General features: G+C 37.4%; 1 pseudogene; it reads right to left on the reverse strand.

The window, feature by feature from the left end:
• Positions 1 to 214: 214 nt before the first annotated feature.
• LOC124507291 (enhancer of rudimentary homolog) lies at positions 215 to 2,057 on the reverse strand (annotated as a pseudogene).
• Between the last annotated feature and the right edge of the window lie 21,018 nt (positions 2,058 to 23,075).

Consider the following 23,075-nt stretch of genomic DNA (forward strand, 5'->3'; position numbering starts at 1 on the left):
ATTATTAAAAGGTTTATGTTAAATAAAAGTTGGGGGCAAGGGGCCATGGGGATTTCAGATTGACCAAGGTCCTCCCATTTCATCGAATACATTCAATTCTGGCTAGAGTGTACACAATGGAAACAGGATTCCTAGAACACAAAACTTCACCTGCAGCACACTGGACATACCTGTGTTCCAAGCCCACCCCCAACCCCCAATGCCTCCTACTCAACTATTTCCTGGCATGTTGGACCTGCCGACAAGGGAGCATGTAGATTTTCTCTTTAATCCAGTCCTTGTTATGAGGTTGGCATGCCTGGGTATTAGCTCTGCAAACAAGGCAGCTGAGGTCTGCCAGATCATCGATAAAATCAACTGACTGATATCATATGTGATAGAGGGGCTGTTGGGATTCATTCTCTTCGGATGCTCTTCATAATTTTACAAATGCATTCAATGCCTTCATTCACAGATTCAAAGGTAAGTTCTGCCTTCTGGCCTCTTGGTAGGCTGTACCGGCAAAATGGTGTGAGACGTGGCCCCAACCAAACTCTTTCTGCTGCTGCTGCGGACGCCACCACTACATGAAACACTATTTCTTTAATATCATTAAATACACTTTCAGTATTCACCAAGTTTACCTTATTTTTCCATAACATTTTTTAAACTGACTTGTTTGAATGAGAATTCAAATAAAGTCCATGTATTGCATTTGGTGTTTCCTAAAATTCTTTAAATCTATAAATTTTCTCCTCCCTCTTTCTCTTTTTTAATGCATTTATTTGTTGAAGAAACTGGATCTTGTGTCTTATAGCATATCCTACACTCTGGGATTAGTTAATTTCATCCCTGTGGTGTCATTTGACATGTTTGTCTGTGTATTTCCTTTGTGTATTTCCTGTAAACTGGTAGTTACATGTAGCTAAGATCCTTGATCATATTCAAATTCAATGTTTTGGTAGGACATTTCATAAGTGTTGCTGTGGACTCACTATTATATCACATCAGAGGCATCTGATGCTTGACACACTTTCTTTTCATTGTATTTTATTTTATCTTATTTTATTTTTTGTTATGTTAAGATTGACTGGAGGTTTCAGATATTTTCAGCCTGACCCATGCATCATTTCCCAGATGGTTTTAGCAACCCTGGATGACCATTGTCTATAGCTATTATTTCATTAGGGGCTACAAAAGATAGATATTTTAACTTAATCATTCCTTTTGTAATTACTAAGTGGAATTCTTCTATAGAGAAGAATTACTTTTCATCAATTATTTTATTACACTAGAATCTAGTTAGTACACGAACGGTGGGATAATTTATCCCCCTTTAGAAAATCTTAGAATGAGAGGTTCATGCCCTAATAAACCTTCAAATGGAACCACTGATTTTTTAAAAATATATCATTATAACCTCATAGATTTTTTTTAACTTGGCGTGACATGTATCGTATGTTTGTATTTTTTTTTTTATTTGAGTGTACTTGACACATTGTGTTCATTAGTTTCAGTGCACAAGGCAAGAAATAACAAGTTTTGGGTAGGATGTGGAGAAAAAGGAACCCTGGCACTCTGTTGGTGGGAATGTAAATTGTTACATCCACTGTGGAAACCAGTATGACCTCATAGATTCTTAAAAAACATATCTGATTTAATTCATTATAGTTATTATACTTTTTGATGCACAAACTATCTCATCTTTGGCCAGTGGGAGTCCCTTTCACTTGGCTCCTATTATCTCTTGACATGACCTCAGTGAATGTGGATAGCTTCTTTGCTTTCTCATATGACAGGATGTTGTAGGCTTATATTGATTTGTTGCACCAGACCTGGAATCAGCCATCTTGCTGAGGATTTCAGCATTGATTATTATTATTATTATTATTATTGTTATTTAGAAATGGTATTTAGAAACCACAATCTGGACACTAGGGGCACTCCTTGTCACTGAGTGAGTTATTGCTAACTAGACTTTCTAGTTATTGCTTCTAGAAGAGTTAGGTAATAATTTTTTAAAAATTATACCATGAGTATATTTTCACTTGGTTGAAATGGAAGTCTACAAACCTCATTGTTCCGTATTTCCCTTAACCACGCTTCAGGATTTTATAAGATTCAGCTTAGGGAAAATTGAGTTCATGATATTTAGTTGGGTTTAGTGAGTTATATCTATGTGATTTTTCAGTCACTATTGTGTAGTTAAGCCACTGCTGGCCACCAGTGTATGAATGCCCTCTGTGGTTCCTGGAAACAGAAATATGGATAGTAGAGTAAAAGCTAGGCATGCAATGCATGGAACTGGAAGCTGATCTCTGGAAAATTCGTTCAGTCATCAGATGCGTTTAATTGTTAGTGGACAATTTGGTTCTCATCAAAATCTATTTTCAATGGAAGTGCTGTGCTGTCCGGGAATATATTTGATAATGTATACAAATGATAATATATGCAAATTAAAAAGCAGCATATATTTTAAAAAATTTATGGTAATCATGCAAAATAGAACTTATCAAAATTCCTGTTTGTAGGGCACAAATTTACAACAGAACTATACACAACAAAAGCATATTTTTGTAATGTTGCATATTTTATGCATCCCAGTTATCAATAATAAAATTTTTTTGATTCCAGAAAATATTAAATTTTCATTCTATTCTCATTGTAAAAATGAATATTATAAAGTGTAGGAAAGAATATCCAATGGAAAAAAGACAGTCTCTTTAACAAATGGTGCTGGGAGAACTGGACAGCAACACGCAGAAGAATGAAACTAGACAACTTTCTTACACCATTCACAAAAAATAAACTCAAAATGGATAAAAGACCTGAATGTGAGATAGGAAACCATCAAAACCCTAGAGGAGAAAGCAGGAAAAAACCTCTCTGAACTCAGCTGCAGCAATTTCTTACTTGACACATCTCCAAAGGCAAGGGAATTAAGAGCAAAAATGAACTATTGGGCCCTCATGAAGATTAAAAACCTTCTGCACTGCAAAGGAAACAATCAACAAAACTAAAAGGCAACCAACAGAATGAGAAAAGATATTTGCAGATGACATATCAGACAAAGGTCTAGTATCCAAAATCTATAAAGAACTCACCAAACTCCACACCCAAAAAACAAATAATCCAGTGAAGAAATGGGCAGAAAACATGAATAGACACTTCTCTAAAGAAGACATCCAGATGGCCAACAGGCACATGAAAAGATGCTCAATGTCACTCCTCATCAGGGAAATACAAATCCAAACCACACTCAGGTATCACCTCAACGCCAGTCGGAGTGGCTAAAATGAACACATCAGGAGACTATAGATGCTGGAGAGGATGTGGAGAAATGGGAACCCTCTTGCACTGTTGGTGGGAATGTAAACTGATGCAGCCACTCTGGAAAACAGTGTGGAGTTTCCTCAAAAAATTAAAAATAGATCTACCCTATGACCCAGCAATAGCACTGCTAGGAATTTACCCAAGGGATACAGGAGTGCTGATGCATAGGGACACTTGTACCCCAATGTTTATAGCAGCACTTTCAACAATAGCCAAATGATGGAAAGATCCTAAATGTCCATCAACTGATGAATGGATAAAGAAATTGTGGTTTATATACACAATGGAATACTATGTGGCAATGAGAAAGAATGAAATGGCCTTTTATAGCAACGTAGATGGAACTGGAGAGTGTTATGCTAAGTGAAAGAAGTCATACAGAGAAAGACAGATACCATACGTTTTCACTCTTATGTGGATCCTGAGAAACTTAACAGAAGACCATGGGAGAGCGGAAGGAAAAAAAGTTAGGGAGAGAGCCAAACCGTAAGAGACTCTTAAAAACAGAATAAACTGAAGGTTGATGGGGGGTGGGAGGGACAGGAGGGTGGGTGATGGGCATTGAGGAGGGCACCTGTTGGGATGAGCACTGGGTGTTGTATGGAAAACAATTTGACAATAAACTTCATATTAAAAAAAAAGAAAGTGTTCTTACATAAAGAGATGATAAAAAAAAATTGCAGCCAATACTACAGAGAAGGTAAATATTACAAAAATATCTTAGGGCAGTTATTAATTAATAAGAATATGCTTTTTTTCAGATTCTGATAGTTGAGTATTTGTTAGGTATTAAAATTTGGGGTTTTTTGGCAGGGGCGCCTGGGTGGCTTAGTCGGTTAAGTGTCCAACTTTGGCTTAGGTCATGATCTTGTGGTTTGTGGGTTCGAACCCCGTGTCAGGCTTTGCACCAACATCTCAGAGCCTGGAGCCTCCTTCAGATTCTGTGTCTCCCTCTCTCTCTGCCCCTCCCCTGCTTGCACTCTGTTTCTCTCTAAAAAATAAATAAACACTAAAAAAATTTTAAACTTTGGGTTTTTTAAAAATTCTTATTTATTATTTAAAAATTTAAAAATTTTAAGTTTGTTTGTTTGTTTATTGAGAGACAGAGACAGACAGAGAGAGAAAGTGGGAGGGGCAGAGAGATAGAAGGGGAGGAGAGAATCTCAAGAAGGCTTCACACTGGCAGCACAGAGCCTGATGCGAGGCTCGAACTCATGAACCTGAGCTAAAACCAAGAGTTAGTTGCTTAACTGACTGAACCGCCCAGGTGCTCCATATTTATTATTATTCTTTAAGTTGGCTTCGCACCCAGCGTGGAGCCCAATGCAGGGCTTAAACCCAGGACCCTGAGATCAAAACCTGAGCTGAGATCAAGAGTTAGACGCTTAACCAACTGAGACACCCAGGTGCCCCTAAACTTTGTGTTTTTGTGTGATTTTTCTTCTCAATAGAAACAAATATGTACTTCCATACCAAATTTTGTATTGTAATTATATATTGTTTTTTTTTAATTTTTAAAAATTCTTATGTTTATTTGTTTAGAGAGAGAGAGAGAGTATGAGTTGGGGGAGGGGCAGAGAGAGAGGGAGACACAGAATCAGAAGCAGGCTCCAGGCTCTGAGCTATCAGCACAGAGCCCTACGTGGGGCTGGAACTCACAGACCGCGAGATTGTGATCTGAGCTGAAGTCAGATGCTTAACTGACTGAACCACACAGAAGCCCCTATATTTGTAGTTATTTTCTTAGGTAAGCCCCTCAAATTGTAGAAACCTCAGACTCCACAAAATCTGGAGCTGCTGAGTGTTGGTTATTCTTTCTCTCTTTATCCTCCCTCCACTTTAAAAAAATAAAAAACCGGGGCTCCTGGGTGGCGCAGTCGGTTAAGCGTCCGACTTCAGCCAGGTCACGATCTCGCGGTCCGGGAGTTCGAGCCCCGCGTCAGGCTCTGGGCTCATGGCTCAGAGCCTGGAGCCTGTTTCCGATTCTGTGTCTCCCTCTCTCTCTGCCCCTCCCCCGTTCATGCTCTGTCTCTCTCTGTCCGAAAAATAAATAAAAAAAGTTGAAAAAAAATTAAAAAAAAATAAAAAATCAGGTGTAATTAGTGTACAGTGTTATATTAGTTTCAGGTATACAATATAATGAATCAAGGGTTCTATACATTACTCACTGCTCATTATAAGTGTACTGTTAATACTCTTCACCTATTTCACCCATCCCCCACTCATTTCCCCTAGGTAACCATCAGTTTGTCTCTATAGTTAAGAGTCTTTTTGGTTTGTCTCTTTTTTCCTTTGTTCATTTGTTTTGTCTCTTAAATTCACATGTGAGTGAAATCATATGGTATTTGTCTTTCTCTGACTGACTTATTTAACTTAGCATAATACCCTCTAGATCTATTCATGTTGTTGCAGATGGCAAGATTGCAAGATTGCATTCTTCTTTATGGCTGAGTAATATTCCACTATGTATATATATATATATATATATATATATATATATAGTTGGGTTGTTTATATATACATATATTTTATATGTTGTTACATGTATATATATATCTATATACATATTTATATATATAAATATATATTATATTTATTAATATATTATATATTATTATATAATATATAATATATTATATTAATATATTAATATATAATATATTTATATATAATTAATATATATATGTATATATAAATATATATATAAAACATATGTTATATGTTTTATATGTTGTTATATGTTTTATATGTTGTTTATATATACATATATATGTATATATGTATATATATGTATATATCATATATTTTATATGTATGTATATATATATAAAATATATGTATATATAAACGACCCAACTATATATATATGTTTCCATATGTTGGCTATTATAAATAATGCTGCAATAAATATAGGGGTTGTGTGTATCTTTTTGAATTATTATTCTAATTTTCTCTGGGTTGTTCTTTATTTAGACTCTTCTAGTTTTAGCTCTTCTCTCCTTCTCTGTCCGTTTTGTGCCCTGGAGCACAGGGGCAGATTGCCATAGCTGGGCTTATGTGCTGTGCTCTTTGACTTCTAGATGGGTTGAGCCAGAGAGGTACAGCTAGAGTTGAAAAGGAAAGAAAAAGTTAGTATATCTATTTCTTTTGCTTTTTTCTTGTCTCTCACCATTGTTGGAACAGTGAGTGTGCTTCCCTAGGCATCAGAACTACTTGGTGGAAAGCTTTTTCTCTGTGTTTTCAGCTTATATGGGGCTGTGATAACACTATTTTCTTCCTTTTTCCCTTCAGGCCTTGAATGTAATGGCCTTCTCCAAGATGCCCTGCCATCCTTGTTGATTTCCTTAATCCTCTTTGCATTTAAGTAATAGTCCTCTTGTTAAGTTCTTTCAGTTAAACTTTTCTGAGTGTGCCATTTGTTTCCTGCTGGTACTGAGATAAGTGAGTAGGGAAGGCTGGGATAGGGAATTAGTTGAAGCTTGTTGACTCCTTTTGATACACATGGTACTTCAGCTTGCACTTCCCTTTTTGTCTGAAAGCTTTGCTGTATCCGGACCCTGTCTAGGGCATGAGACCCTTTGCCAAGGCAGGGATCTCTTGTGCTTAGGTTTTAGGCTTCATTGGGATGCCACATACCCACTTTCCCTAAGGGCATGCTTTCTCCTTGGGATGTCAACACTGAGTAACATGTGAGTGATTCCCTAAGATATCTGTATTCTATTCTCTATATAGTGTTTAGAATTATTCCCCTTTTGCTGCCTGTTGCTCATATAGGTACATCCCTCTTTTCCTTCTTCCTCTAGTATCTTTAATATAATATATGAGGCTGGTTTTATTATTTCAAGTAACTTACGATCTTACAGAAATCCCCAAGGCAGGATACTGAGGATCAGAATGAAATGGGTAAAAAGAAAAATATAAGGAGAATAACACAGACTAAAGTTCTGTTATTATGCCCCCAGACCACCCAGAATTGTTGCAGGGTGTTTATTATGTGGTACAGAGTGTTTCTTGAAGCCCACTTGGGGCAGATCTTGGCTTGCTTACTTTCGGATCCATATTCTATATTTATCTGCCCTGTTCTGTACTACAAGAAACTATATTTTTCAGGGCTCTAGCCCTCTAGTATCTTTGTAGGTTTGACCAATGGACTACACTGGCATAAAGGAGACCCGAAGAGGGAGAAAAGACTTCTCTCTTCTTTGCTTTTGGTAGCATCTCTGGCAGCATTCCTGTGCCTCCTGTGTGGTTCCAGATTCTGCTGGAAAATGTCTCTCTTTATGGTTCCCTTGGGAAGGCCCACTATCACCCCATTTTGTACCCAGTGACCTCTGCTTGTGGATTTGGGAACACCACCTCTTCTCTGTGTTTCTCCAGTCCTAGGGCAGTGCCATCTTTTTCTTGTTGCTGATCTCTGGGATGTCTCACCATCTCCAGTTCAGCTCCTTATTTTTTTTCATCACTGGTTCAATCAGTTCCCTAGATTAAATTCTATCTGTTTGAAATACCTTAAATGGTTTATGTTTTCTGATTGAAATCCAAATGATACATTGTGTTTCTTCCCAATGGGTTTGCTAAAATCCCATCTTTGCCAGAGATTTGCTGTATTAAAAAAAAAAAAAAGAAAGCAACCTGATCAATGTAATTTAAATAAAATGAGATTTATTGCAAATATTTAATGCTCATGAAATCCAAGATTTATTGCAAGCACACAGAAAATGAAATCTGTTCTACTATCTGGGCAGGCTCAACCTTCAGGTGATAGTATGGATAAGTAGATCAAACTAAGCCACAGCTGACTATTTTACTGCAATCTCAGATAAAGTTATACAAGGCTTCTGGAGAAAATCCTTCCCTCTCTTCAGTCTATGGTTAGTTTCCAGTAGTGTTCTTAACAAGGGAGAAAAAAAGGAAAAAATGTGGTTGTGTAACTATATTATTTACCATCCACTTAGACTTCAACAGAGACTATGGGAGAAGTAACAGATCAGTGGTACCCAGAAGACTTTCGATAATACAGGCTTATGTTAACTTTCAAATTTCAAAATCTGTTGCTTGCTGACTTCATTTTATCCTATGTAATTAACTCCTCTCATACATCTTCCAGATCTTTTTAATTTTTTTTAACTTTCTTCTCATGTAATTTTTCTATTATAACATCTTTACCGTTGGGAAAGAGCCTTATGTCCAGGACAAAAAGAATGGTTATGCACAGACCCCGTAGTCCATTTGGTCAAACTGTAGCTATAATTGTGAGGTATCATTTCATTTTATGTAAACATTCTCCAGTTCCCCCTGCATTGGTTTGACCATTTTTGTAATGTTTGAAGAACTTGAAAATGTCCTCAATTTCACTGACTATCCATGTTTTATTTTTAATTTTTCCTTTCTTCCAATGAATACCTGGTCTATACTGCTTTCTCAAATTATGTTGTGGAATGGGTCAGAAGCCGGGTAATAGGGGACTTCAGCAGAAGGAGTCTGTGGTTTCCATTGGATTGCCCATGATTAATGTGTCTCTGCTCCCATCTGCCTCTAGTTCTGGCTCTTAGTTTATAAGAGCTTATAGCGTGATAGTAGACAGCCTGGGATCAAAAGTGTGGGAAAGGGGCTCTTTATTCATCACTCTGCTCTTGTCTCTTAATTTATACCTAGCTGGTAAGAGATTTGATCATGATCTTTGTTATTTGACCTTTCCTTCCCTCCAAATCACGCCAATTGTCACGGTCTTGCTGAACCCCGTTTCTCTTCTTTACTTTATTACACAGGTGTTGTTGGTCCAGATAGGCCTTCCAGAATGCTGCCAAGGAAGGGAACCTGGAACTGATTGTCTCTGGTGGGGCTGACCTGTGGACTTAAAGTCCCTGAACCCATAATGGCCACCATTTCTTTGGATCTGTTTTGAGGTTCTGCAGAAATATAAAGCTGCTAATCAAAGTTACTACTAGTCACTTGTTTATTGGTCAGCCCATGCGTATTAAATAATTGCACAAAATCATTAGTGACCAAGGTAAGGGCAATGATGTCTACTAATGGCTAAACCACAGGTATCAGGAAAGGTTTGGAAATAGCTGCAGTTACTGAACTTTGATAGGGGTCACATGTGGACCAGGGACTAAGGCAGTGGACATTACCAAAGAACAAGGGTCTAGGGAAGACAACCTTCATGAATGCAGCTTTTACTGAGGTGCTACCCTCCTATGTCTTCAGATGGAGAACTAGAGCCACTTTCCAGGTTATGTAAGTCTACATGTATTATGGCAAAATGGCCAGGTAGAACTGCTATCCTAAATATTTATAATGGCAAAATCAAGCTTGGATTTTGTCAGAATGGACTTTGGTGAGACATTATGCAGTAATTAAAGTGATATGTGGGTGTATGTGTATGTATGCAATATGCTTTTCCAAAAGATACTTGAAAAGTTTAGGAAGAATGGACAGTGTTCCTACCCCAAACTATACAGGGTAAGGTCCATTCCTTACCTACACCCCCCAGCCTCAACATTGGGGTAGGACTAAATGTAAATGTAGATCATGGTGGACTTTGGTTGGAAGACCAGTTACAGATCTGTTTAGATCAGTTAGAGAAGAAATGGAATGTGAACCATAAGACCTATGTGTAGAAATAAAGGGACAATTTCCATATAACAAGATCCCCGGTAAACATACAGCTGTCAAGTATTTTGGGTGAAAGCAAAGCCTCCTTAAAAATCAACTGATGAACCACCCCTCCTCCTCATTAAAGGCCATCAAATAGAATGATTTCAGACAGGACCTGAGAATTTGAGAAACCAGGAATCTAGTACGTAATAAAATGGAAATTTAGAGCTGATTAAAACCTTCATGGAATATAGAAAAAGAAGGATCAAAGAGTATTGAAGCAGAAATCTGAATTGTCATAGCAGAGATCTTTTACTTATGACATGACTACAGGTTTCCACCAGCTTGTTATCAAGCTGAAGTTAGACATTACTATCAGATCCTTGATGCATAATATTTATAGTTTGTGGTAGATAATGATATATAATTTTATTATCTCCTTTAGCATCATTTCCTATATGGATTCAGATATTTGTGATTCATCAGTTTTATTGCCTTCATAAATTCATGAGTTAAGAAACCCGTCCAAGTGTTGCTGAAGATAGAAATCAGCACCAGATGATCTTGGGAGATGTCAGTGAAGAATCCAACTCTCAGAATGCTAAACCCAGGTTGGGAGAAGCCCACAAAAAAATGTTGCTGTAGTGTGGCTTATTTCAGACTGTGTATGTCACAAATCACATATTGGAAGTTTCCATTGGAACAAGTGGCTAGAAACAGTTGTTAAGTTGTAGCAAGCAAAAGAATTTGAAATTGGATGCTGTTAACATTTAAAGATGACTGCCCATAGACAAAAGAACCTAACTCAATCACTCTGCAGTTTTGTGACCTTGGATGGGGCATTTAGCCATTTGGGTCCTCAGTTTCCTTGTTTGTAAATGGAATGGGTATAATAATTCATTATAAGTTGTCAGGATTTGATGAGACAGTGTATGAAAAACACTTGGAAAGAGCATTCAATAAATATTCACTAATATTAACTTTTAATGTTGGTAATAAATAGTTATATCAATAATTAATCTCACCGATCTGAAGTTAAAACTACTGGAAATGAGTTTGGAAGCATGACTTTTAGTCACAACTCTGATAATTATACCCCCAGTGAGTTTTTTTTGAACTTTAGAGCTGGAATGTAGAAGTGAATTTGAGATTATCTTATTTAATTTTCTTAATTTATGTGAAGAAATTGAGGCCAGAGTATTGTTGCTCAAGACCACACAGCTAGTTGGTAACAGCTTGCATTCCCTTGCATTGTTTTTCTTAAATGAACCAGGTCCTCATGTGGAAATCAAGGTATTGAATTGTGTTAATTTCACCCCAAATTCAAGTAAAATATAGGTTCTTTTAAAGTCCATATTATTAATATTTTAAAGTATTAATGTATAAATCTGAAGATATGCATATTCAATAGCACAGCAGTTTCACTCCTATGTGCATATCCAACTGAAATGTATATACTAAAAGATATGCACTGGAATGTTCACAAGAGCACTATATCAGCAGCTGAATGGCTAAGTAAACCGGTACGTTCACACAACGGGAGAGGAGTGAACTACAGTTACCTACAACGTTGATGAATCTCACCAGTGTAGTGTTGAATGAAAGTTACACACAAAATAGTTCACGTTATGTGGTTCTATTTATAGAGTCTAAAAATAAGCGAAACTAAACTATGCTTTTCAGATTGGGGATCGTGATTATTCTTCTGGGGATAGTAACTGGGAAAGGGTACAAAAGGGTTTCTAAGATGCTGGTAATGTTTTGTTTCTTGCTCTGGGTTCTGGTTGCATACATATATGCAGATTGTGACAATTTAGTGAGTTTTATACCCATGGTGTATGTGCTTCTCTGTTGTATATTACACTTCAGTAAAAAATAAAATGAATATAGTAAGACACACACAAAAGTTTGAGCATCACCTGTTGTCAGCCACTAATTCAGGTACTGGGGTAATATAATGAACAAACATGACAGTATTTCTGCCCTCATGAAGGCTACTTTTAGTGCAGAGTAGAGGAGTCAGAGATGTGCAGTGAAGGAAAGCTAATGTCATTGCAAAAGTATAGTTGGTAAGGGATTACCGAATTTATTTGGTAGTTACTTTTAGTTGCCATAGTTGTCTTTCATTTTAGAGTTAAATATCTGATAGTGCATCATTATGCTTCTGAGACCTTTTAAATATTATTTTCAAAATCTGTAATACTTGGGGTGCCTGGGTGGCTCAGTCGGATAAGTGTCCAACTCTTGGTTTTGGTTTGGGTCGTGATCCCATGCCTCATGAGTTCGAGCCCCACGTCTGGCTCTGTGCTGACAGCGCTGAGCCTGTTTGGGATCCTCTGTCTCCCTCTCTCTCTACCCCTATCCTGTTTGCTATCTCTCTCTCTCTCTCTCTCAAAATAAATAAACTTTAAAAAATCTGTAATACTTTATTTGTCTGTCTGCTGAATTCCAAGTGGTTTTAGACTCATCAGTATGGCAATGTCCACATATTTGGACATTGCCACAAAGTGTTCACTTCTGATAAGGGAATAGAAATACAGCAAGCTAGGAAAACTTGCTACGGCAGCCAGTGCTATATGGGACTTATTATAGCCATTTAAGTAACCTCAGCAATGATCTGTTTACAAAGGAAAGACCATTTGCTTTCTAAGATCTATTGCCCATTTAGTGACCTCACTGACAAATGTAACATTATTCAATATTATTGTCGCATGTTTCCAATGTTGTACTTTAATTGCCTTTCAGACAAAAAGGATGCTTTAATTATTATGCCTAATTGTGCAGAGAGAAACAATTGTGAAAACAGGGATACGCATTGATGTTCCAATGTGCTTTTATGGAGTAAGTGAAGTCCAACAATCATAAGAAAAATGCTGAGAAACAGATGAAGAACTCTTTGGGAATGTGCAGGGACTTTTATTGGGACCACATATAAGGGTCCTGAGAGAAGCAAAGAAAGATACTAATTAGAGGGGAGAATACAGTGTGTTTTGCTTGATCACTTCTGATGTATTTAAATGTCCCTGTGGACTGAGGGGGTGCACAAAGCCTCTAGCTTGGGTTTTTAATGAGGTTTATGCTATTACTTAAAGTTTTATGAGTACTGTATTACTTAATAATGGTTCCTTTTATGGGACTTATGGTGGACATCTTTTCAGTTGTTATGTTACTCCCTTATTTTCCGGTAGTTATCCCCTTCCTCTTACCTGAGGCAGGAGTGGGTGTGTGGCTCCCAGTAGCCATTTTGCATAGTGTGGTTCCACACACAGGTTACAGTTGATTAGAGGAGGGAAGAGCACACGTTTCAATCAGAGGACCTTTCCTGGATGGTGGCCACAATTGATTGATCAAGAGGTGGGCATTTGACCCAAGCTTGCCAATTCCTACCCCAGGAATTTTGGGTTGGATCTTAGAGAAGCTGGTCCCTCTTTAGATGGTATATATGTGTGGTTACTGTTTGTAGATGTCATGTGCCATACTCTGTAATGGAAATGAATGATGCAGGTGCACAGTCGGGAGCAGAGTTGGGAGGTTATTCCAGTTCCTGGTTCCTGTTCATTCACAGGGCCAAGGGGGCATTCCTGTCCTGGGATTCCATGAGAACATTAATTACCCTTAAATGGCAGAGTGATTTTCTGTACTTGCAATCAACAGCCTTACCTACTATGATCTGCTTACTTTATCCTAACTCTTCAGCAGACAATACAATATGGGTTATTACCATGAAACAATACAGTAAGCCAGCCTGACTCCCTTTTGGAATGAAATAAATTTTAAATAAACAGAAGAAAAAGAGAATAAATAAATAGAATTCCTAAAAAGCATTTATATTTCATTGTGCACTTGAAATTATGTTTCACTGAATGATGGAGATTAATTATAGAAATCATTCCATGTTGAAGTTGAAAGGGATCTCGACCCTGGATTTCTTTCTGGCTGAAGAAACTCGGGTCTAGGGAGGTCAACAAACCTACCCAGACTTTATGGCTCATCAGTCCTAGAAGGATTTTCCTGTTTGGGACAGAAAAGTGATTGTACATAGGCCACTACAGAATCTGAGCCTAAAAACAGAGCACTATATTCCCAAGAGAATGGAAGCTGGGGGTGATGGGGCACTGGGGAGCATTTCTCTGAAATTCAAGGAGAATAGAGTAATGAATTCATTGTCAGGTCCCCAAACACCAGATTCCATCGCATGCCCTCTTGTTGCCTGACCCATCCTGCTACTGGGTCTCAGCAAAGACTTCAGAAACCTGGATTTTGTAGTTGCCACCTGCTTCTTTCTGTCTTCTAAACTCAGGGCTCTTCCTTCTCTCCATCATTCTTTAATTCTTGACTTCCTTAGAGGAATCCTTAGGTTAGGGAAGAGTGAACATTCTTCTTGGGAAGATATCTTTGTTATCAGCCATCAGAGAAAGGTGTCATTTGGTGAGACTGCAAACAGGATATGGACTAGTATGCATTTTGGGAGAATATGTTCTCAAAAGGGGAATAACTCAAGAAATCATTCATTATGATCTCATCTAGTCAGAAGTGATGGAGAACTAACCAGAAATTTGTACTTTTTTGGGTGACAAAGGACACTTCTCTGAGTTTCTACCTCATTTCTTATGTGGGCATTATGTGACTTCTCTATACCTCACTCAGTTCAACTTTTTAAAGGGGAAATGGACTTATATACTGTTTGGCTTAATGAGTAATTGCACATGCAAAATTTAGCACCATAAGCATTTCACTATATGTTAGTTATTAAAACTGGGAAAGGATAATTTTTTTTAAAAAAAAGGTAAAATAAAAGATTTCATTTAACTCATTATTAAATGAGTATAACTGGGGCACCTGGGTGGCTCAGTCGGTTGTGTCTGACTTTGGCTTAGGTCATGATCTCGCAGGTTCGTGAGTTTGATCCCCGTGTTGGGCTCTGTGCTGACAACTAAGTGCCTGGTGCCTGCTTCGGATTATGTGTTTCCCTCTCTCTCTCTGCCCCTCCTCTGTCTGCTCTCTGTCTCTTAAAAAATGAATAAACATTTAAAAAAATTTTTTAAATGAGTACAACCGGTTCAAAAGGGGAATCCAAAGAAAAGAGTCATTTATAGATCAGGAATATTGAAATTGACTGCTCTAAGCAGTGCATAGTTTTCCACTGGAGGCACCCAGTAATCTTTTTTGCTTGTTCCAAATTTCCTGACATTGCTGTAATTGTTATTAATTCATCTTAGCTGAATTCCTCCATTCATCCCTACTTACCAGTAAGGACGTCACTTTTGAAGTATAAATCTCATACGCCCCAAACCCACATTTACAATATAAATATTCCTGCCCATTCCAGGTAGATTTTGTGGTAGAGCTCCACATTGCAGCCCCTTATTATCAAGCCTTCAATTCTTGGCCATGATTTACCAGCTTGGATTAAAGTCAAAGGATAAAAAAGTGTGTTGAGACTTAAACAAGAAAAAGCGGACGTGGTCATGCTGGCAGTTTACCCATTTAGAAAATGTCTGGGGCTATGAAAACCAAATCCACTGTTGGCAGTGCACACTGAAGCAAGAAAGTCTATTTGGTGTGGGAAATGGTACTCAACATTTCATTTCCAGCAATTTAATCAAATCTCTCCTGCTCTCTCAAATATTTATTTAGTCTCCTATAATTTATGGTAACCATGGCACTTAGTATTACCCAGGTGTTAAATCTAATACAAAAAAAGGTAAAAAGAATAGCAAAGAAGTATCAAGTGATGCCCAAGGGAACTTATTAAGTGTATTTCATTGAAATAATCCAATTCACTGAATTGAGGCAGAACTCTTAAAAAAAAAAAAAAAAGTCCAACTTGAAAGGAATTGGCTCAAATTGGAGCAGGCACGTTACCTGCAAGCTGCCCAGATCATTAATTTGAATAATTTCTATTGCACACTTCTTGGGTAGACTGCTTTATTGCCATTGGGTTCGTTGTTACTCTTATTCTGTGATATAATCAGACTGACATTAGAATTTCTGATTTAAAGATGCACAAAGGGACCAGTGACTTGCACAAGGGCATAGACAGGACCACAGACACACTGTTCAGTTTCAGCTAATTTTTATCTCTTTTCTATGAAATCTGAGATTTTCTCTGCTTAGAAACATCAGTTCAGGAGTTTAGCCATGTCTCCTTGAGGTATCCCTCTCCTACACTCTTATCTTCAGAAACTGCCCTATGAAACACCTTATTGTCCACTAGTCAGAACCAATTCTGTGTACCTTGATGGGTTCAACTTGTGGATTTGTTTAGTGGTTGCTGCTTTGACATGGCTAACCATTTTAGAAAGCCGCAGGAGCTGGTAGGCTATCTGATCAGCTAAAGGCTGACTAAAGAAGTGGACAACACGCTAATGAAGAAGTCAGAAGACTGGGTGCTAGGTCTGACTTTGCCACTATCACATGGCACAACCTGGAACTAGTAATTTAAAATTTCCATTCAGAGCACTTTTACAACCGTGTGAACTAATTTAGGAGGATAAGAATGATTATAATGAGCTGTCTAATACTAATATGTTAATATTACAGTGCAAAGAGAGCATGGGCTTTGCAGGTTCAGATCTTGGCTCTGTTCTGAAGTAGCTGCTATTTAGTAAATTAGAAAAATTACTTAATGTCTTTGAATCTCAGTTTTCACACTTGTAAAATGACAATATCAATATATCATGGGATTGCTATAAAGATAATCTGTAATATGTTTAAATATCTGGCACAAAACATGTGTACTGTAAATGATAGCTATTATTTTTACATATTACTTCAGGCCCAGCTTCCATACAAATTATATATTCTTATTTTTTTCTAATTTAATATTCAAATATTAGAGGAAGCACAACATGGAGGTTCAAATATGTATGCTGCTTTTATTTATTTATTTATTTATTTATTTAATTTTTTTAACCACATAAGCTAGGTTATTTATTCATTTGGATGATGTTTACCCATATATTGGATAAACCTACTCATTGGTGATCTATGGCAAATATCTGTCTCGGGGTGAGGATTTTATAATATACCACCTATCTAGGTGAGGTCTCCTCTCTTGGATGGTAATTGGTCAAGGATTGCACAATCATTTTGTCGACATTTTCAGCCAAATCTGGACCATTCATTCAAATTGAATAGTGCAGGAAATATGATTATAAAGATAAAAAAGAAGCAGCAGTGTGGACTGAAAGAAAGAGTGGAAGGAAAGGAAAAAGCCACAGTTTCCAGTTCATGTTCAACACTAAGTGTAAATGTGATCCAGAATCATCACTGAACTTCTTTGGGGCTCTGTTTCACGTGTGGCAACTTGTTGAACCACGTATATTCTGATGATTATTGCATAGAGGCATTGATAAGTCTATGCTATTAGAAATCAGTTACTAAAACATGAAGAATAGTTTCAGATTATTTGTATTTTGACTACAATTGTTTCCTTTAATATGGAAATCAGGGATATTTACGGTTACTACTAACAGTGATAGCACTAGAGTAGTGCTCTTGTGCTGGCACTAGTAAGTTGTACTACAAAGCACTTTTCAAACACATTGTGACATTTTGAAATACACATGAGGGCACTTGAGACAGATGTTACTATTCTCTCCTTTGTATGGGCAAAGTGTGTGTGTGAGTATGTGTGTGTGTGTGTGTGTGTGAGAGAGAGAGAGAGAGAGAGAGCGAGCTTGAGCCCACAACCATGTTAAAAATCAGAAACAGTCTGGCTCTTGTTCTGGTGGATTTACGTTCTTGCAGCTTTGCTGCTTCACTCATCCTACACCTGCTTCTGTTTAGCCCAAGCCCATCTTATAGCAATAACATTAGGAACTCTGCCTAATAACTCAAATAATTAATGATGAATTAATAATCTAAAGAACTACTGACTTTTAACACATAGAAATGTACCTTATACCCTTGCAAGGTTTCCACTGATCCCAAAGATGACTTTTTCTGACCAGGGCACAAAGATGATAATTTAATTACTTCCTTTTAAGTTTTGGGACAACTTAAGAAAAAAACAGGTTTTTCAGTTTTTAAAAAAATATTAAAAATAGTTTTAATCTTATTACAAAAACATTATATGTTTTACGACAGAAAATGAGAAAACGCAGAAAACAATTCCAATTGCACCAACCTAAGAGCACCTTTGTTGTTAATTAACACATACCAGGGATGACAACTGTGTTTGGCCACCTGGGATCATGGCACAATATTAGTATTAAATGGCATTTTTTCCCCCTTCTTAACCTGAATTTGGCTTTCTCAGTGCAGTATCTACAGGACCCATAATACTTGATCAGAATTGCCCCATGGGTTGATAACTGTTTTCCATCTCTTGTGCCTTTCCAAAGCCTTTACTGTAGGCCAATTTATTCATATATACACACTTATGTACATATATTTTAATGCAGTTTACTGATTTGATTGGCTTCAAAGCATTGAACTGCTTTATTAATGTGCTACCATCTATCTTGTTTTAGATAAAAAGTGCAATTCCTGCACACCAATTGAAGAATTTTCTCTGTAGTTTTAGGGAATGGTAGGATAAAGGTAGGAAGTTAAAAAGAATGTGTACAGACAATCACAGAGATCAATTCTGAAAACAAACTTTAATTTGAACAGTTTAACAGTGCCAAATTTTCAAAAGGAGACTTTTGTGGTGAAAATACTTAATACTCAACATTTTGTGTTAAGCCTGTATGCTTTCCAAATAAGGTGTCCCTCGTCCTTCTAAATTACTGAGTATAAAAGCTGTAATGTTATATGTTCCCAAGGGGCAGAGAGTAATTCAGACATGAAGTAATTTTAATAGAAATCATTCCTCTTTTCTTGGCAAGAGAAGAATTTCAGTAGGAATTTTTCAAAATTACGAAATATCCTTCCCTGGGGTATTCATGCCGCCACTTAGCAGATTTCTCATTTCATTTAACACAAATATTTTGATCCTCAAGGGGAAATCTGCTCAGTTACAGTTTCTGCATTACTGTCTCCCAAAGATAAACGAGGTGCTTTTCTCTAAAATGGACACAGGAGAGGTAAGGTGGGAGGAAAATGATATAAATCCCAGGAAGATATTTCTAAAAACAAATCATTTACCAAAGTCCTTAAAAATGGAAACAACCTCCCATTCCTATTTCATTTTCTTCTCGGGATGTTTTTTCAAACAGGAAAGATCCTATTTTTCCTAAGAAAGTCAACCGGAAGGTATATTGGAAGGAAAAAGAGAAGAAGATGATCTTTGAAGGCACTGGGTTTCTCCTCTCTTCCTAGTTCAGGTGGATGGCAGTGGCCTCTTGGATGGGTGAGTGGGGAGAGATTGAAACTGCATCTAGAATTAGCTGGAAAGGACACTCTGATTGAGTATCCATGACTCCTGAAGAGTTGTGGTTGGAGATGCTCTCCATTTGCCAACTTTGGATGAGTGATATCTCTAGCAGAGCCAGTATGCCTGTAAGGAAGATGCAACTTGTCATCAGCACCCGTTCCCAAGTGTCTTCTGCTCTCAAGATCTTCTGAGTACTAGAACTTGCCATTCCAAATATTAAAAAGCCCAGCATTAAAAATTCAAGCTTGTCCCGTTGATCATTCCACTGAGGTTCCACTCTTTGCCAAATAATAGGCAAACTAATCTTCCATGTTGGATAATGAATGTAAATGGGTTGTACCATGTTTGCCAGAGGTCCTGTAGAACAAGTTGAGCTTGAAGGAAGTAACTTAATGGTGATAATGCCAGGGACCAAGGGTTGCTAAGGAAAATGTTTAGAAGTATGAAGTTATCTCTGTCTTCATTAAAGTGGGTATCTTCCTATTCTGTCTCTCTGAAAGACTGGCAATGCTCTTGTGGTCAACTTCAACACCATGTTTTTTGATTAACCATTCCTTTCTTAGAAGGTAAATGGTTGTGAGGCTTTCAGCAAAGGAGGCGCTAAATGAGCTTTCAAATAAACCTTGGTGTCATTCAAACTCAACCTTGGTGTTTGAGTTAAGAACGTAGATCCTAAAAACCTGAAGATATAGTCCTTATATATCTTTTCATCATTTTACCTCAGGGTGATGACAGTGGCTGGATACTTAGTGACCAATACGTGTTTTTGCCCTAGCAGCCTGGAAAGGAAATTGCTTCAACGACTCATCAGAGCTCTGCTTCAGTCATACAATGTGTCTATTATGGATTCATGATTGTTATAAAAATTCAGGGTCAGGAACAATCCTAAAATACAAGTGGTCAGATGTCACAGTGATTTTCATTTCCTAATGGAATAGTAGAAGTTTCATTGCCTGTGAGATTGACATCAGTGTCCAAGGTAATTGCCAGATGTTTTGACATTAGGCTGTAAGCTCTTTTGGGGGGAAGGATAAGCAGCTCTCTAAAACCACAAGCAGCTGTTAAAAAATACAATTATTTTTTGAAATGGAGTTTTTATGACCACTTAAGCTCTAAGAATTGTTTAAAGTGATATAAAAAGCCCCATAATATCACTATTTTAAATTAGTCTTCAAGTGGGCCTCTTTGTAAGGAAACAGACTTTATTAGGCCAATAACCTCTTCTCCCTCTCTTTATCTTTTGTTTTGACTATTTTAGGCCTAGAAGAAGTTACTCCTAAGTCAAGTATATCATTTAATCTCTGTACTAATGAGGCCAGGATGGGTGTTAAATTTCCTGTGGCCAATTTCAGGGTGACTGAGGGCTCACCTAATTCTGACAATTTTTCTCAAACCTATGCCATGCAACATGTGTCTCCTGAGATGAAGGACAAGAAAATATAACCAGATTAGTGTGAACCTATCTACTACGGAAGAGCTAATATCATTAATATTAATTATTAATATTAATATTTATAATGGAAACTAATATATTTTGAGTGCTCCCATGGAGCACATTCTGTGATAAGCATTGCACATATAATCCTCATAATAGTCTTCTAAGATAGCTTAAGCATCTCATTTTATAGAAAAGCGAGGCTCACTCATAGAGGTTGAGCAACTTCCCCAAATCACACTGCTTTTAAATAATAGACCCAGATTTATCCAAATACAAGCCCACTCTCATCCCTTCATGCCAGGCTGCCTCCAGATTACTATTTGTGTAGTCATTCATAATATAAGACTTTAAATTTTTTTCCATCTCATTGAATGCTAAAAATTACTCATTAGGGATGTGGTCTTTTTCATTGCCTGTGGATTAGGAATGAGGGTGAAAATAGTTAATAAAGCTCACTCCATTCATGCAGCTAGGCAAAGACTGAGCTGGACTTCAAACCCAAGTGTCCTGACTCTTCAACCTATGGAATTTCCATTATATCAAAGACAGTCAAAGTTTCAGGGCCAGTGAGAATGATTGTCCATAGTTTGCAACCACTGTCCTTTTCCTTGGTGGTGCAACATTCATTGAGAATCAGAAGATGTATCCAAGTTTAGTAAGATTTTATCAGCTAATCTACATGAGGCACTTCTACAACCTCTACCTTCTAGGAGTTTACATAAATGCAATGCCTAACTGTACTTACAAAGCAAGCTCTTGAAACTTAGTAGGCATATATTAACAATAATTGAATAAATATATGCATAATTACAAAAGATTATTAGGCACAAAAAGGACTCAAACTAAGGCCAAAAAGGACTCAAACTATAATTTGTGCCTCATGCCTTAGGTGAAAACTTGGACCCCATTTAAACTATAGTCAATTCTAAGATAGGTTCACTGTTGTTTGTATTTGCATGAGAGAAGGACTTGGAAGACTGTGATATTATTAGAAGAAAGCTGAAAGTTGCCCAAGTCAGAGAAAGTAAGTTGAAAGATACTGGGTGGCCCTGAAAAAATTATTGGTTCATGTATCTAAGACCTTTTGCTAAAATAAGTTTTTCTGGGGCCAGGCCATGTTTTATTTATAATGTCTTCTTGCCCCTCCACCTTCATTGCTTACCAGTGTCTAGAAACAGGGTTCTTAACCAAGCATTCGTAGATGGGCTTGAGGACATCTGTGTACCTTGTGGTAATGAAAATAGTATAAAGGCATATGTACATTTTTCTGGACAGAGAGTTCGTAATTTCATTGGGTTCTTGGAATGCATTACTCTGAAAATCCACTAGTCTAAGGTAATTCTCCATCCTGGCTACATGTTAAGATCATTTGTGAAAGCTCTTGAAAATTATGGATGGTCCTCACTGGAACTACCATATCAGAATATCCTGGGAAGGGGAGATGGGGGATGGAGGTTAACAAAATACTCTTAAGTTTATTATAGGGCACTAACTGTTGAACATCACTGACCTAGAGCATAGTATTGTCATGTTCTTTGAATAAGGAAGGAAAAGAGAGGTGGGAGATCATGTATGTTTCTTGGGGGTGGCGTACCTGGAGATGGAGGGAATAAAGTGAAGTTATTTGTTATTCTAAAATTTATTGGTTTTTATCTTTTGCTTTCTGTTAATAGCTTTGGTCTTATCATGCTAATGTTTTTTTATCAACTCCCTCAAATATTTTCTAAAAGTAGGTAACAATATGGTATTGAGTTACATATTATTTACTGTCATTTTGGTGGCAGGCAAGAGGCATGGATTTTGACTACTTACACCAAAGTGGAGGATTGGAATGATTAGGAATGCTTGCATAACTGAACAAAAAGCAAAAGATCTAGGCTTCTGGGAAGACCAGGACATGGGCAGTTCCTGGAGCCTCTCAGCTCAGTCCCTAAGACCTCCAGCCCCTGTGTTTCTCCAGTCAAGTTCCAAATGCCAAGAAAGGCTCAAATTGACTCAGTTTGGCTCTGGTGTCTGCCAGCGATGGCCAAAAGGTGAGTACAGCCACTGGGAGCCCACCTCTGTGATTGATAGTGATTCCAAAAAAAGGAGGATTTTCAGAAGCTTAGCAGTCATGTCAATTGATATCTACTCTATTCATTAATAAATTGTGGTTTAGTCTAATCCAAGACCAAGTTTCAAGAAATACAAGTGCAGAGGAAATAGGAAAGTCACAGCTCAGAAAAGGAAGTCCACTAGAGGATTACATTTAGGGGTTGGGTTAGTTGTGGCTCAAATGGGAACGTGATTTCAAAGGACTGTGGTTTTATGGTATTTACTCTCACATAACTGGTAAAGGATCCATTGTAAGAACTATATAACTAGCTACAGAAAGGCTTAGCATGTGGCTGGCAAGCCACAGAA

Source organism: Lynx rufus, unplaced genomic scaffold, assembly GCF_022079265.1.
Source record: "Lynx rufus isolate CCGP_SWC_20201006 ecotype Redwood Valley unplaced genomic scaffold, mLynRuf1.p SCAF_11, whole genome shotgun sequence".
NCBI classification, from domain to species: domain Eukaryota; kingdom Metazoa; phylum Chordata; class Mammalia; order Carnivora; family Felidae; genus Lynx; species Lynx rufus.